This window comes from Bos mutus, chromosome 28 (genome assembly GCF_027580195.1).
Source record: "Bos mutus isolate GX-2022 chromosome 28, NWIPB_WYAK_1.1, whole genome shotgun sequence".
Taxonomy (NCBI): domain Eukaryota; kingdom Metazoa; phylum Chordata; class Mammalia; order Artiodactyla; family Bovidae; genus Bos; species Bos mutus.
The window spans coordinates 10022803-10036582 of record NC_091644.1 but is presented as its reverse complement, the minus strand read 5'-3'; the positions used below and the strand labels follow the sequence as shown (position 1 = coordinate 10036582).

General features: G+C 39.3%; 1 long non-coding RNA gene across 2 annotated transcripts in view; it reads left to right on the top strand.

Moving 5' to 3' along the window:
• Positions 1 to 13780, top strand: part of LOC138986074 (uncharacterized) — a 147431-nt gene that overhangs the window by 2967 nt on the left and 130684 nt on the right. For both annotated transcript variants that reach the window (XR_011462969.1, XR_011462968.1), the window contains exon 2: positions 7896 to 7995. This is a non-coding gene — a long non-coding RNA (uncharacterized lncRNA). The remainder of the gene's footprint in view (positions 1 to 7895; positions 7996 to 13780) is intronic.

Below are 13780 nucleotides of genomic sequence, written 5' to 3'. Positions count from 1 at the left end.
CTGACTCAGGGAACTCCTGACTCAAGGAACATTCATTGACAGGAGCTCATCAAATGCCTCCATACCGACACTGAAACCAAGCACCACACAAGGGCCAATAAGTTCCAAGGCAAGACATACCAAGCAAATTCTCCAGCAACAAAGGAACACAGCCCTGAGCTTCAAGATACAGGCTGCCCAAAGTCACCCCAAAACTATAGACATCTCATAACTCATTACTGGACATTTCATTGCACTCCAGAGAGAAGAAATACAGTTCCACCCACCAGAACACCGACACAAGCTTCCCTAACCAGGAAACCTTGACAAGCCACCTGTACAAACCCACACACAGTGAGAAAACGCCACAATAAAGAGAACTCCACAAACTGCCAGAATACAGAAAGGACACCCCAAACTCAGCAATTTAAACAAGATGAAGAGACAGAGGAATACTCAGCAGATAAAGGAACAGGATAAATGCCCACCAAACCAAACAAAAGAGGAAGAGATAGGGAATCTACCTGATAAAGAATTCTGAATAATGATAGTGAAATTGATCCAAAATCTTGAAACTAAAATGGAATCACAGATAAATAGCCTGGAGACAAGGATTGAGAAGATGCAAGAAAGGTTTAACAAGGACCTAGAAGAAATAAAAAAAAGTCAATATATAATGAATAATGCAATAAGTGAAATTAAAAACACTCTGGAGGCAACAAATAGTAGAATAACAGAGGCAGAAGACAGGATTAGTGAATTAGAAGATAGAATGGTAGAAATAAATGAATCAGAGAGGATAAAAGAAAAACGAATTAAAAGAAATGAGGACAATCTCAGAGACCTCCAGGACAATATTAAACACTACAACATTCAATCATAGGGGTTCCAGAAGAAGAAGACAAAAAGAAAGACCATGAGAAAATACTTGAGGAGACAATAGTGGAAAACTTCCTAAAATGGGGAAGGAAATAATCACCCAAGTCCAAGAAACCCAGAGAGTCCCAAACAGGATAAACCCAAGGAGAAACACCCCAAGACACATATTAATCAAATTAACAAAGATCAAATACAAAGAACAAATATTAAAAGCAGCAAGGGAAAAACAAAAATAACACACAAGGGAATTCCCATAAGGATAACAGCTGATCTTTCAATAGAAACTCTTCAAGCCAGGAGGGAATGGCAAGACATACTTAAAATGATGAAAGAAAATAACCTACAGCCCAGATTATTGTACCCAGCAAGGATCTCATTCAAGTATGAAGGAGAAATCAAAAGCTTTTCAGACAAGCAAAAGCTGAGAGAATTCTGCACCACCAAACCAGCTCTCCAACAAATACTAAAGGATATTCTCTAGACAGGAAACACAAAAACGGTGTATAAACTCAACCCAAAACAATAAAGTAAATGGCAACGGGAACATACTTATCAGTAATTACCTTAAATGTAAATGGGTTGAATGCCCCAACCAAAAGACAAAGACTGGCTGAATGGATACAAAAACAAGACCCCTACATATGTTGTCTACAAGAGACCCACCTCAAAACAGGGGACACATACAGACTGAAAGTGAAGGGCTGGAAAAAGATTTTCCATGCAAATAGGGACCAAAAGAAAGCAGGAGTAGCAATACTCATATCAGATAAAATAGACTTTAAAACAAAGGCTGTGAAAAGAGACAAAGAAGGTCACTACATAATGATCAAAGGATCAATCCAAGAAGAAGATATAACAATTATAAATATATATGCACCCAACACGGGAGCACCACAGTACGTAAGACAAATGCTAACAAGTATGAAAGGAGAAATTAACAATAACACAATAATAGTGGGAGACTTTAATACCCCACTTACACCTATGGATAGATCAACTAAACAGAAAATTAACAAGGAAACACAAACTTTAAAACGATACAATAGACCAGTTAGACCTAATTGATATCTATAGGTCATTTCATCCCAAAACAATGAATTTCACCTTTTTCTCAAGCGCACATGGAACCTTCTCCAGGATAGATCACATGCTGGGCCATAAAGCTAGCCTTGGTAAATTCAAAAAAATAGAAATCATTCCAAGCATTTTTTCTGACCACAATGCAGTAAGATTAGATCTCAATTACAGGAGAAAAACTATTAAAAATTCCAACATATGGAGGCTGAACAACACGCTGCTGAATAACCAACAAATCACAGAAGAAATCAAAAAAGAAATCAAAATTTGCATAGAAACGAATGAAAATGAAAACACAACAACCCAAAACCTGTGGGACACGGTAAAAGCAGTCCTAAGGGGAAAGTTCATAGCAATACAGGCACACCTCAAGAAACAAGAAAAAGTCAAATAAATAACCTAACTCTACACCTAAAGCAACTAGAAAAGGAAGAAATGAAGAACCCCAGGGTTAGTAGAAGGAAAGAAATCTTAAAAAATTAGAGCAGAAATAAATGCAAAAGAAACAAAAGAGACCATAGCAAAAATCAACAAAACCAAAAGCTGGTTCTTTGAAAGGATAAATAAAATTGACAAACCATTAGCCAGACTCATCAAGAAACAAAGGGAGAAAAATCAAATCAACAAAATTAGAAACGAAAATGGAGAGATCACAACAGACAACACAGGAATACAAAGGATCATAAGAGACTACTATCAACAATTATATGCCAATAAAATGGACAACGTGGAAGAAATGGACAAATTCTTAGAAAAGTACAACTTTCCAAAACTGGACCAGGAAGAAATAGAAAATCTTAACAGACCCATCACAAGCATGGAAATTGAACTGTAATCAAAAATCTTCCAGCAAACAAAAGCCCTGGTCCAGACGGCTTCACAGCTGAATTCTACCAAAAATTTAGAGAAGAGCTGACACCTATCCTGCTCAAACTCTTCCAGAAAATTGCAGAGGAAGGTAAACTTCCAAACTCATTCTATGAGGCCACCATCACCCTAATACCAAAACCTGACAAAGATCCCACAAAAAAAGAAAACTACAGGCCAATATCACTGATGAACATAGATGCAAAAATCCTTAACAAAATTCTAGCAATCAGAATCCAACAACACATTAAAAAGATCATACACCATGATCAAGTGGGCTTTATCCCAGGGATGCAAGGATTCTTCAATATCCGCAAATCAATCAATGTAATACACCACATTAACAAATTGAAAAATAAAAACCATATGATTATCTCAATAGATGCAGAGAAAGCCTTTGACAAAATTCAACATCCATTTATGGTAAAAACTCTCCAGAAAGCAGGAATAGAAGGAACATACCTCAACATAATAAAAGCTATATATGACAAACCCACAGCAAACATTATCCTCAATGGTGAAAAATTGAAAGCATTTCCTCTAAAGTCAGGAACAAGACAAGGGTGCCCACTTTCACCATTACTATTCAACATAGTTTTGGAAGTTTTGGCCACAGCAATCAGAGCAGAAAAAGAAATAAAAGGAATCAAATTGGAAAAGAAGAAGTAAAACTCTCACTATTTGCAGATGACATGATCCTCTACATAGAAAACCTAAAGAATCCACAGAAAATTACTAGAAATAATCAATGACTACAGTAAAGTTGCAGGATATAAAATCAACACACAGAAATCCCTTGCATTCCTATACACTAATAATGAGAAAACAGAAAGAGAAATTAAGGAAACAATTCCATTCACCATTGCAACGGAAAGAATAAAATACTTAGGAATATATCTACCTAAAGAAACTAAAGACCTATATATAGAAAACTATAAAACACTGGTGAAAGAAATCAAAGAGGACACTAATAGATGGAGAAATATACCATGTTCATGGATTGGAAGAATCAATATAGTGAAAATGAGTATACTACCCAAAACAATTTATAGATTCAATGCAATCCCTATCAAGCTACCAACAGTATTCTTCACAGAGCTAGAACAAATAATTTCACAATTTGTATGGAAATACAAAAAACCTCGAATAGCCAAAGCGATCTTGAGAAAGAAGAATGGAACTGGAGGAATCAACCTACCTGACTTCAGGCTCTACTACAAAGCCACAGTTATCAAGACAGTATGGTACTGGCACAAAGACAGAAATATTGATCAATGGAATAAAATAGAAAGCCCAGAGATAAATCCACGCACATATGGACACCTTATCTTGACAAAGGAGGCAAGAATATACAATGGATTAAAGACAATCTCTTTAACAAGTGGTGCTGGGAAATCTGGTCAACCACTTGTAAAAAGAATGAAACTGGACCACTTTCTAACACCATACACAAAAAATAAACTCAAAATGGATTAAAGATCTAAACGTAAGACCAGAAACTATAAAACTCCTAGAGGAGAACATAGGCAAAACACTCTCCGACATACATCACAGCAGGATCCTCTATGACCCACCTCCCAGAATATTGGAAATAAAAGCAAAAATAAACAAATGGGACCTAATTAACCTTAAAAGCTTCTGCACATCAAAGGAAACTATTAGCAAGGTGAAAAGACAGCCTTCAGAATGGGAGAAAATAATAGCAAATGAAGCAACCGACAAACAACTAATCTCAAAAATATACAAGCAACTCCTACAGCTCAACTCCAGAAAAATAAACGACCCAATCAAAAAATGGGCCAAAGAACTAAATAGACATTTCTCCAAAAAGACATACAGATGGCTAACAAACACATGAAAAGATGCTCAACATCACTCATTATCAGAGAAATGCAAATCAAAACCACTATGAGGTACCATTTCACACCAGTCAGAATGGCTGCGATCCAAAAGTCTACAAATAATAAATGCTGGAGAGGGTGTGGAGAAAAGGGAACCCTTTTACACTGTTGGTGGGAATGCAAACTAGTACAGCCACTATGGAGAACAGTGTGGAGATTCCTTAAAAACTGGAAATAGAACTGCCTTATGATCCAGCAACCCCACTGCTGGGCATACACACTGAGGAAACCAGAAGGAAAGAGACACGTGTACCCCAATGTTCATCGCAGCACTGTTTATAATAGCCAAGACATGGAAGCAACCTAGATGTCCATCAGCAGATGAATGGATAAGAAAGCTGTGGTACATATACACAATGGAGTATTACTCAGCCATTAAAAAGAATACATTTGAATCAGTTCTAATGAGGTGGATGAAACTGGAGCCTATTATACAGAGTGAAGTAAGCCAGAAGGAAAAACATAAATACAGTATACTAACGCATATATATGGAATTTAGAAAGATGGTAACAATAACCCGGTGTGCGAGACAGCAAAAGAGACACTGATGTATAGAACAGTCTTATGGACTCTGTGGGAGAGGGAGAGGGTGGGAAGATTTGGGAGAATGGCAATGAAACATGTAAAATATCATGTAGGAAACGAGTTGCCAGTCAGGTTCGATGCATGATGCTGGATGCTTGGGGCTGGTGCACTGGGACGGCCCAGAGGATGGTATGGGGAGGGGAGGAGGAGGAGGTTCGGGATGGGAACACATGTATACCTGTAAGCGGATTCATTTTGATATTTGGCAAAACTAATACAATTATGTAAAGTTTAAAAATAAAATAAAATTAGAGAAAAAAAAAATAAAATAAAATAAAATTAAAAAAAAAAACAAGATACAAATTCTTTTTCAATACCATGTTCTTTATTTATCAACACATTTTGTTGTTGGTAAGATGTTACTGTACAAATGTTTGATATGGTCCATTTGTTTATTTTTCCTTGTGTTTCCCTTGCCTGAGGAGACACGTCAAAAAAAAAAAAAATATATATATATATAGCTAAGATGCCAAAGAGTGTACTACCTATGTTTTCTTCTAGAAGTTTTATGGTTTCAGATCTCACATTTAATAAGTCTTTAATTCATTTTGAGTTTATCTTTACAGATGGTCTGAGAAAGTAGTCCACTTTGGTTCTTTTGCATGTGGCTGTCCAGTTTTCCCAATACCACTTCTTGAAGAGGCTGTATTTTCCCCATTGTATATTCTTGCTCTTTTGCTATGAATTAATTGACCGTGTAAGTGTGTGTTCATTTCTGGGTTTCGTGTGTCCCTTAATTACTACACAGATGATCTTACTACTTTTGTCTTTTGTCTTAGCCTAACGTTTAAGTGGTTGTTCTAGTACCTTTACCCTATGTTTGCCTTTACCAATAAAGTGTTTTCTTTTGTAATTGTTATATTATTAGTTGTGGTCTATTTTTTCCACTTAGAGAAGTCCCTTTAACAGTTTTTGTTGAGTTGAGTTAGCGGTGCTGAGCAGTTTTGGTCTTTTTCTTGCCTGTTAAACGCTTTCTCTCCCCTTCAAATCTGAATGAGAGCCTTCCTGGGTAGAGCATCCTTGGTTGTAGGTTTTTCCTTTCATCAATTTGGCTGTATTGGTCCACTCCTTTCTGTCCTGCAGTGTTTTTGCTGTAAAGTTAGAGAACAGTTTTATGTGAATTCCTTCGTATGTAACTAGTTGCTTTTCTCTTACTCCATTTAAGGGACTCTCTTTATCTTTAATTTTTGCAATTTTAATTATTATGTGTCTGTGTGAAGATCTCTTTGGGTTCATCTTGTTTGTAACTCTCTATACTTACCGGACCTGGATGTCTGTTCTCGTTTCCAGATTATGGGATTTTTTTTTTTTAGTTATTATTTCTTCAGATAAGTTCTCTGCCTCTCTCTCCCTTCTCCTTCTGGGACCTTATAATGTAAATATTAGTATGCTTGATGTTGTCCCAGAGGTCTCTTAAATGCTCTTCATTTTCTAAAATTATTTTTTTTCTTCTTTCTGTTCTGCTTTAGTGATTTCCATCCCTCTGTCTTCCAGTTTGATGATTTATTTCTCCATATCATCTTAGTGAAACTTCTTGTGTATTTTTTATTTCAGTATTGTATTCATCAGCTGTTTTTTGGTTCTTCTATTTTCTAACTCTTTGTTAAGCTTCTCTCTGTTCATCCATTTTTCTCCCAAGCTTGCTGAGCATCTTTATGATCATTACTTTGAACTTTTTATGGGTAGATTTCTTATCTCCACTTCTCTTAGTTCTTCCTCTGAGGTTTTATCTTGTTCCTTCCTTTGGAACATATTCTTCTGTAGCCTCATTTTGCCTAATTCTCTGGGTTTATTACTGTACGGTAGGTGGGTTGGTTATGTTTCTTGATCTTGCAGAAGTGGCCTTGTTCAGATCTTTGTGGCTTCATGGACTGTAGCCCACCAGGCTCCTCTGTCCATGGAATTTTCCAGGCAAGAACACTGGAGTAAGTTGCCATTTCCTACTGCAGGGGATCTTCCTGACCCAGGGATTGAACCCATGGCTCTTGCATCTCCTGCATTAGCCGGCAGGTTCTTTACCACTACTTCCACCTGGGAATCCCTCTTTATTTTTTTAAATTGGAGTATAATTGCTTTACAATGTTGTGTTAGTCTCTGCTGTACAACAAAGTGAATCAGCTATCTGTTTACATATATCTCCTTCCTGTTGGATCTTCCCCCACACCCTAGGAGACTTCTTAGGGGACCCAGCAGCATTCTATATTCTGGTCACCAGAACTATATTCTCTAGCAGTTTCCCCTGTGTGGGCTTGCTGCAGGGCCAGGGGGATCCTGGGTCTGGTGCTGGTCCACTGGTGGGAGGCTCCTTGTCCCAGGGTTGGCTGTGGGTTTTGGGGGGCCCCAGGCTAGTGCCAACTTGCTGGTGAGTGGGACCAGTTCTTGGGTGGCTGGCTGTGGGGGTTGTGGGGGACCCTGGGCTGGTGCTGGCCCAGTGGTAGAGGGTGTCAGGTCTCTGAAAGGCTAGCTGCTTGGCCTGGAGATTTCGGGAGTGGTGCTGGCCCTCTGAGGCTATAGGCTAGTGGGGAGACTCCAGAAATTTCCTTGTCAACACCAGTGTCTTCATGGTAAAATGAGTCCCCCAAATGGCTGCCATCATCTATCCACAGGGGTGTCCCAGTTGCCGCCTGCCTTTGTGAGGCTTTCCAAGATCAGCAAGTGCATCTGACCTGAGCACCTTTTAAATTACTGCCTCTGCACTGGGATTTGGTGAGTGAGTGTTTTTTGTTCCTTTAGGAGCAGAGTCTATCTCCTCTGGTCCTCTGGCTCATGTCTACAAGCCCTACTGGCCTTCAACGCTGGACATTCTGGGGCTTGTCTTCCTGCTGCAGGAGGCCCAAAGCCTGGGGACCCTGATGTGAGGCTTAGCCTCCTCACTACTTGGAGAGAACCTGTGCAGTTGTGATTATCTCCCATATGTGGATCACTCACCCAGGGGAATGATTCCTGACTGCACTATGTCTCCACCCCCTTCCTCATCTAGTTCTAGTTCCTTTTTTATATTTTTAATTCTGGTTCTAGTTCCTTTTTTATATTTTTAATTCTGAAACACCTTTTTTGTAGTCCAGTTTGTCTTCATAAATAGTTGTTTTATAGGTAGTTGTGATTTGGTGTGCATGTAGGACGCCTACAGGCATTTTGGCCATACCTCTAAATGACTTTTGACTATAGAAAATATCTATTAGAAAGCAGAGTGTATTTAAAAGTGAAAACTACCAATAGCATGAGATGATGTGTCTAAATGTAACTCAAGAAGAGTGTTCTTGCTTTTACTTTTATTAAAATTTTTTTCTCTGAACACAAAGAATATGAGATCTTAATTCCCTGATGAGGAATTGAACCCATGTCCCTTGCAGTGGAAGTGTGGAGTCTTAAGCACTGGATTCACCAGGAAATTCACCCTCCCTTAAAATGTATTTATTAGATAAGAAAAAATAAGGCAAAAAGTCAAGAAGGTAAAAAACAAAAACAAAAAGCCAAATTTAACAAAATAAATAAAAGTAGTGGGAAGGACTAATTAAACACAGAAAGTACAAATTAATGAAGAGAAACGAAAGAAAAAAGATGATTCTTTGAAAATATCAAAACAGGCCAACCTCTTGACAGTAGTCAAGAGAAGAAGAGAAGACAAATATTAGCAGTGAAGACTGAGAAACTCAGTGTGCTTCGTGAAAGTTAAGAAATTTTCAAAAGAAGAAATCCATGGGAATTCCTTGGTGGGCCAGTGGTTAGGACTCCATGCTTCCACTTCAGGGGGCATGGGTTTGGTCCCTGGTCAGGGAACTAAGATCCCATAAGTTGGGAAGCATGGCCAAAATTTAAAATAAAAAAAAGAGGAAGAAATCCTTTATAAAAGCTTTTAGACAATCTAGATGGAAAGAACAAATTCTGGGAAATTAAATTTCTAAATTTGATTCAAGAAGGGTACAGAAATTTCCCCAAACTAGGGGAGAAATGTAAAAAGTGATCCAAAATATATACTACTAAAGTAGTCACTATCTTTCAAAGATAGTGAATAGACTGATAATTTCTATTATTTAATCTGTTCCAGAACCCAAAGATGAAACAGTCCTCATCTTTTTCTAAACAGTGAACATAACTCTCATCCTACATTAGATTAAAGAACAGCATTAAAAGGGCAACGTATAGTTAATCTCACTCATAAACAAGGATGCAAAATCACATTTGAAATGTTAACCGATCAAACAATGAAGAATAGCCTGGTGGGGTACAGTCCATGGGGCCACAGAGATTTAAATAAAGAAAGAATAGTGCGTTCTGATGAAGACTGGTTTGTTCAAGGCATGCAAGGATAGTTCAACAAAAAGAAATCTGTTTTAACATTATTCACCCTGCAACTAAAGTGGGAAAAAAGTAACTTTGTGGTGTCCCAGATAGAGGCCAAAAAAAACATTTTTGAGAAGCTGTAAAACTCTTCTCTGAGAGCCACCACTGAGCACAATTGCTTGAAAAAGTAAATTGATGCCACTAAACAGATGTGACAATGACCCATCATTGTTCCCAAGAGGGTAATAAATGCCTTGGGGTTAAATTAATGTTTTCCATAAGACCTGATTCTCTGAGTGATTCTGCCTGTCATTTAAAAAATGTCTTATTCTATCTTCAGCTCTTTATTTATATTTTGGGAATATTCATATTGTTTTTGTGAATTTTAAATAAAAAGGTTCAGGGGCCATAGCTAACCCCAGGCTAGAAGTGGAATAGAAGTTCCTGAGAATCCAGGGGTACAGGCTTCTGTGCTGATAGCACACAGCCTCCAGGTAAAGTTAGGAGAGCTCTCCTTCTGCATGGAAGAATGTGAGCAGAGCCCCAAACCATACAATGCATGCGGTCAAGCTTTGACCTTTCTCATTATGTGGAATTGCTGAAGCATTCCTACAAATGGTGTTTTAATCATAGCATAAGTTATCAATTTAAACCAGACAAAAGTGCCCTTGGGGAGTCTTCATTCTGTGTAGGAGTTTTTATAAACTTCCATGATTTTTCACCTAATTCTCCCTTGTTTACTTTTGTTGAGACATTGGCAGTGTTTTATAATTTAGGCTTTTTCACCTTTGGAAATAAACCAGGCTTCTTTAAAAAAAAGAAGTTTTGTCAGAATTTTGGATGGGTTGAGAAAACCGTGTAATTTATGAAATCAGGGCTGCTAATTTGAGGAAGTACAAAGCACGGCGCAGCCCAGGCCTGGGTCAGCACTGGGCCTTCTGGCCCCGTGTCGGTCTCAGGGCACAGCAAGTCCACAGCCTTCTGAGCCACATCTCCATTTTGAGCCCAGTGGAGTAATCAACCTGGATTTTCATGGTACTCAGCACAGAAACACTGGGCTGAAAGGGATAACAGGAGAAACCAGTTAATCTCTGTGGATCAGCAAATGGTTTCCGACAGAAGAGCTTGGTGACCATCCCTTGGGCAAAATTCATTCCCTTGGATGTGGTGAATTTCTCAGAGGACCAGCAATTGTGTGTCATGAACATTGATAGCTATTCAGTGTTTGCCTCTTGAAAAACCCACTCAGGTAGACAGCAAACCCAATGGTTAACTATTCAGCATTTACGATTGCCCACATTATCGCTTAAACTTTCCCCCTTTCTGTTTTCTACCATTTGGGATGAAGCTGAGGACCCAACCCAGTTCTTGCTGTGGACTTGCACTAGCTCTTGCCCTGACCATGCTCTCTGGGGCAGGAAACTAGAATAAAATACTTGAAATAGTGGGGCCTCCGTTAGTTGAGAATGAAGAAGCGTGTAGCAACCGGATTGCAGGCATAGGGAGGAGATGGAGCTCACACTGTGGCAGAAAGATACACACTTCATCTTCATGACATCAGAGAGTCCCTGGGTCAACCACTTCCGGAGCTGTCTTAACTCTCGGCCCTCCAGTTCTGTGTTTTAATTGTTTTTGAGCCAGGTTGAGGGGAGCTTTCTCTTACACAGAGTGAGAATTATTCTCTGTAATTTTCTTTTTTTAAAAATGCATTTGTTTGACTGCACCTGCTCTTAGTTGCGGCCGCGGGACCTTTTGTTGTGGCGTGAGGGCTTAGTCGTTGTTGCGGGTTGGACTTGGTTGCCCTGAAGCATGTGGGACCTTAGTTCCCGGACCAGGAACTGAACCTTTGTCCCCTGCTTTGCAAGGCAGATTCTTAACCAGGGAAGTCCCTTTGTAATTTTCTGAGTGTAGGACTTTTTCTACTTCCCTTTCGATGCCTCCTTACTTATAACCTTAATATTACAAATCTCTCAAACTAACCATTTCTTCTTTTTTAATAGTGTTTTTAAGCCCCCGATCATGTTATAGTCACTAATATACACTGTGCATTTACTCTTTGTTGGACACTCATAAGCATTTTATTTGTACAGCATTTCATATTTATGAATTTAGAACGAGTTTGTCTATTAAAAGTTTGGCTTTTACCTATAACATATTCTCCAAAAGGAATCAGTTCAGTTTAGTCACTCAGTTGTGTCCAACTCTTTGCAACCCCGTGGACTACAGAATGCTAGGCTTCTCTGTCCATCACCAACTCTGGGAGCTTGCTCAAATTCATGTCCATCGAGTTGGTGATTCCATCCAACCATCTCATCCTCTCTGGTTCCCTTCCCCTCCTTCCTTCCATCAGCATCAGGGTCTTTTCCAGTGAGTCAGTTCTTCACATCAGGTGGCCAAAGTATTGGAGTTTCAGCTTCAGCATCAGTCCTTCCAATGAATATTCAGGACTTATTTCCTTTAGGACTGACTAGTTTGCTCTCCTTGCAGTCCAAGGGACTCTCAAGAGTCTTCTCCAGCACCACAGTTTGAAAGCATCAATTCTTTGGTGCTCAGCCTTCTTTATGGTCCAACTCTCACATCCATACATGACTACTGAAAAAACCATAGCTTTGACTAGACAAATGGACCTTTGTTGGCAATAAATATTTCTATTATTCCCAGTGTGGATAGGCTTAAACTCTACGTATGTATTTAAAAACAGCACTTACTATAAGCTTTCATTCGATTGACTCTATAATGCTTTTAGGTCAAGGCTGTCATTTCCATATTTTAAATAGGACTAAAGTAGGGAGGGGGCTTCTCTAATGACTCAGTGGTAAAGAATCCACCTGCAAAGCAGGAGACACAGGAGACTTGGGTTCCATCCCTGGGTTGGGAAGATCCCCCGGAGGAGTAAATGGCAACCTGTTCCAGTATTCCTGCCTGAAACATCCCATGGACAGAGGAGCCTGGCAGGCTATGGTCTATAGGGACACAAAGAGTCAGACCCAACTGAGTGACTGAGCAAAGTAGGGAGAGATGCCCAAGATCACATTGTTAATGACAGTCTGGACTCGGGTGCAATCAATTCCATCCCAAGGACTGTGCACTACACTGCCTCCCTGTGTAGATCTTCCTGGATACTACTGGGCTATCGCTGTGTGTCTCTCCAGGAGATGGCACAGGCAAGCTGAGCAGAGAGATGAGTGTTATTATGAAGATTTGGAATTGAAAACATGACTAACTGTTAGCACCTCTAAAGGAGTATTCTGAAATATATGGCAAAGTGTTTCTGAATCACTGATTATATGTTATTTTAATCCTTTTCATCTTAATTTTTATGTTATTTGATCTGTTAAAAACATATGTTGGAAGAAATACATTAAAATCTTCTAGGGAAAAAAAAAAAAAAAAAAAAGGGCAAGCTGGGACTTCCCTGGCAGTTTAGTGGTTAAGACCCTTCTGCTTCCAATGCAGAGGGTGAGGATTTGATTTCTGATCAGGCAACTAAGATCCCATATGCTGCTGTGCTGCAAAAAAGAAAGAAAAGAAAGAAAGAAAGAAAGAAAGAAAGAAAGAAAGAAAGAAAGAAGGAAGGAAGGAAGGAAGGAAGGAAGGAAGGAAGGAAGGAAGAAAGAAAGAAAGAAAAAAAAAAGAAAGAAAGAAAGAAAGAAAGAAAGAAAGAAAGAAAGAACCACCCAGGACACTAGTTTGTTCTACTTTATCCTTGTAATTCCTATAGGAGTTATTTTACCTGTTGGCTAGTGATGTTATTTGGGCTGGAACCACAGTGAAGGTTAAATGTTCTTCTTGATTTAGCCTCCCGTCAACACAATATTGGAGAAGGCAATGGCACCCCACTCCAGTACTCTTGCCTGGAAAATCCCATGGGCGGAGGAGCCTGGTAGGCTGCAGTCCATGGGGTCACAAAGAGTCAGACACAGCTGAGCGACTTCCCTTTCACTTTTCACTTTCATGCATTGGAGAAGGAAATGGCAACCCACTCCAGTGTTCTTGCCTGGAGAATCCCAGGGACAGGGGAACCTGGTGGGCTGCCGTCTATGGGGTCGCACAGAGTCCGACACGACTGAAGTGACTTAGCAGCAGCAGCAGCCACACAATAAGGCCCTCCTTGTGCCTTTTCCTGTCTTCCCCTAGCCCCCAGCCCCACCTCCTTAAATGTTACATTGTGTTGGATAAACAAAGATATTTATAGAAGTCTTAATTA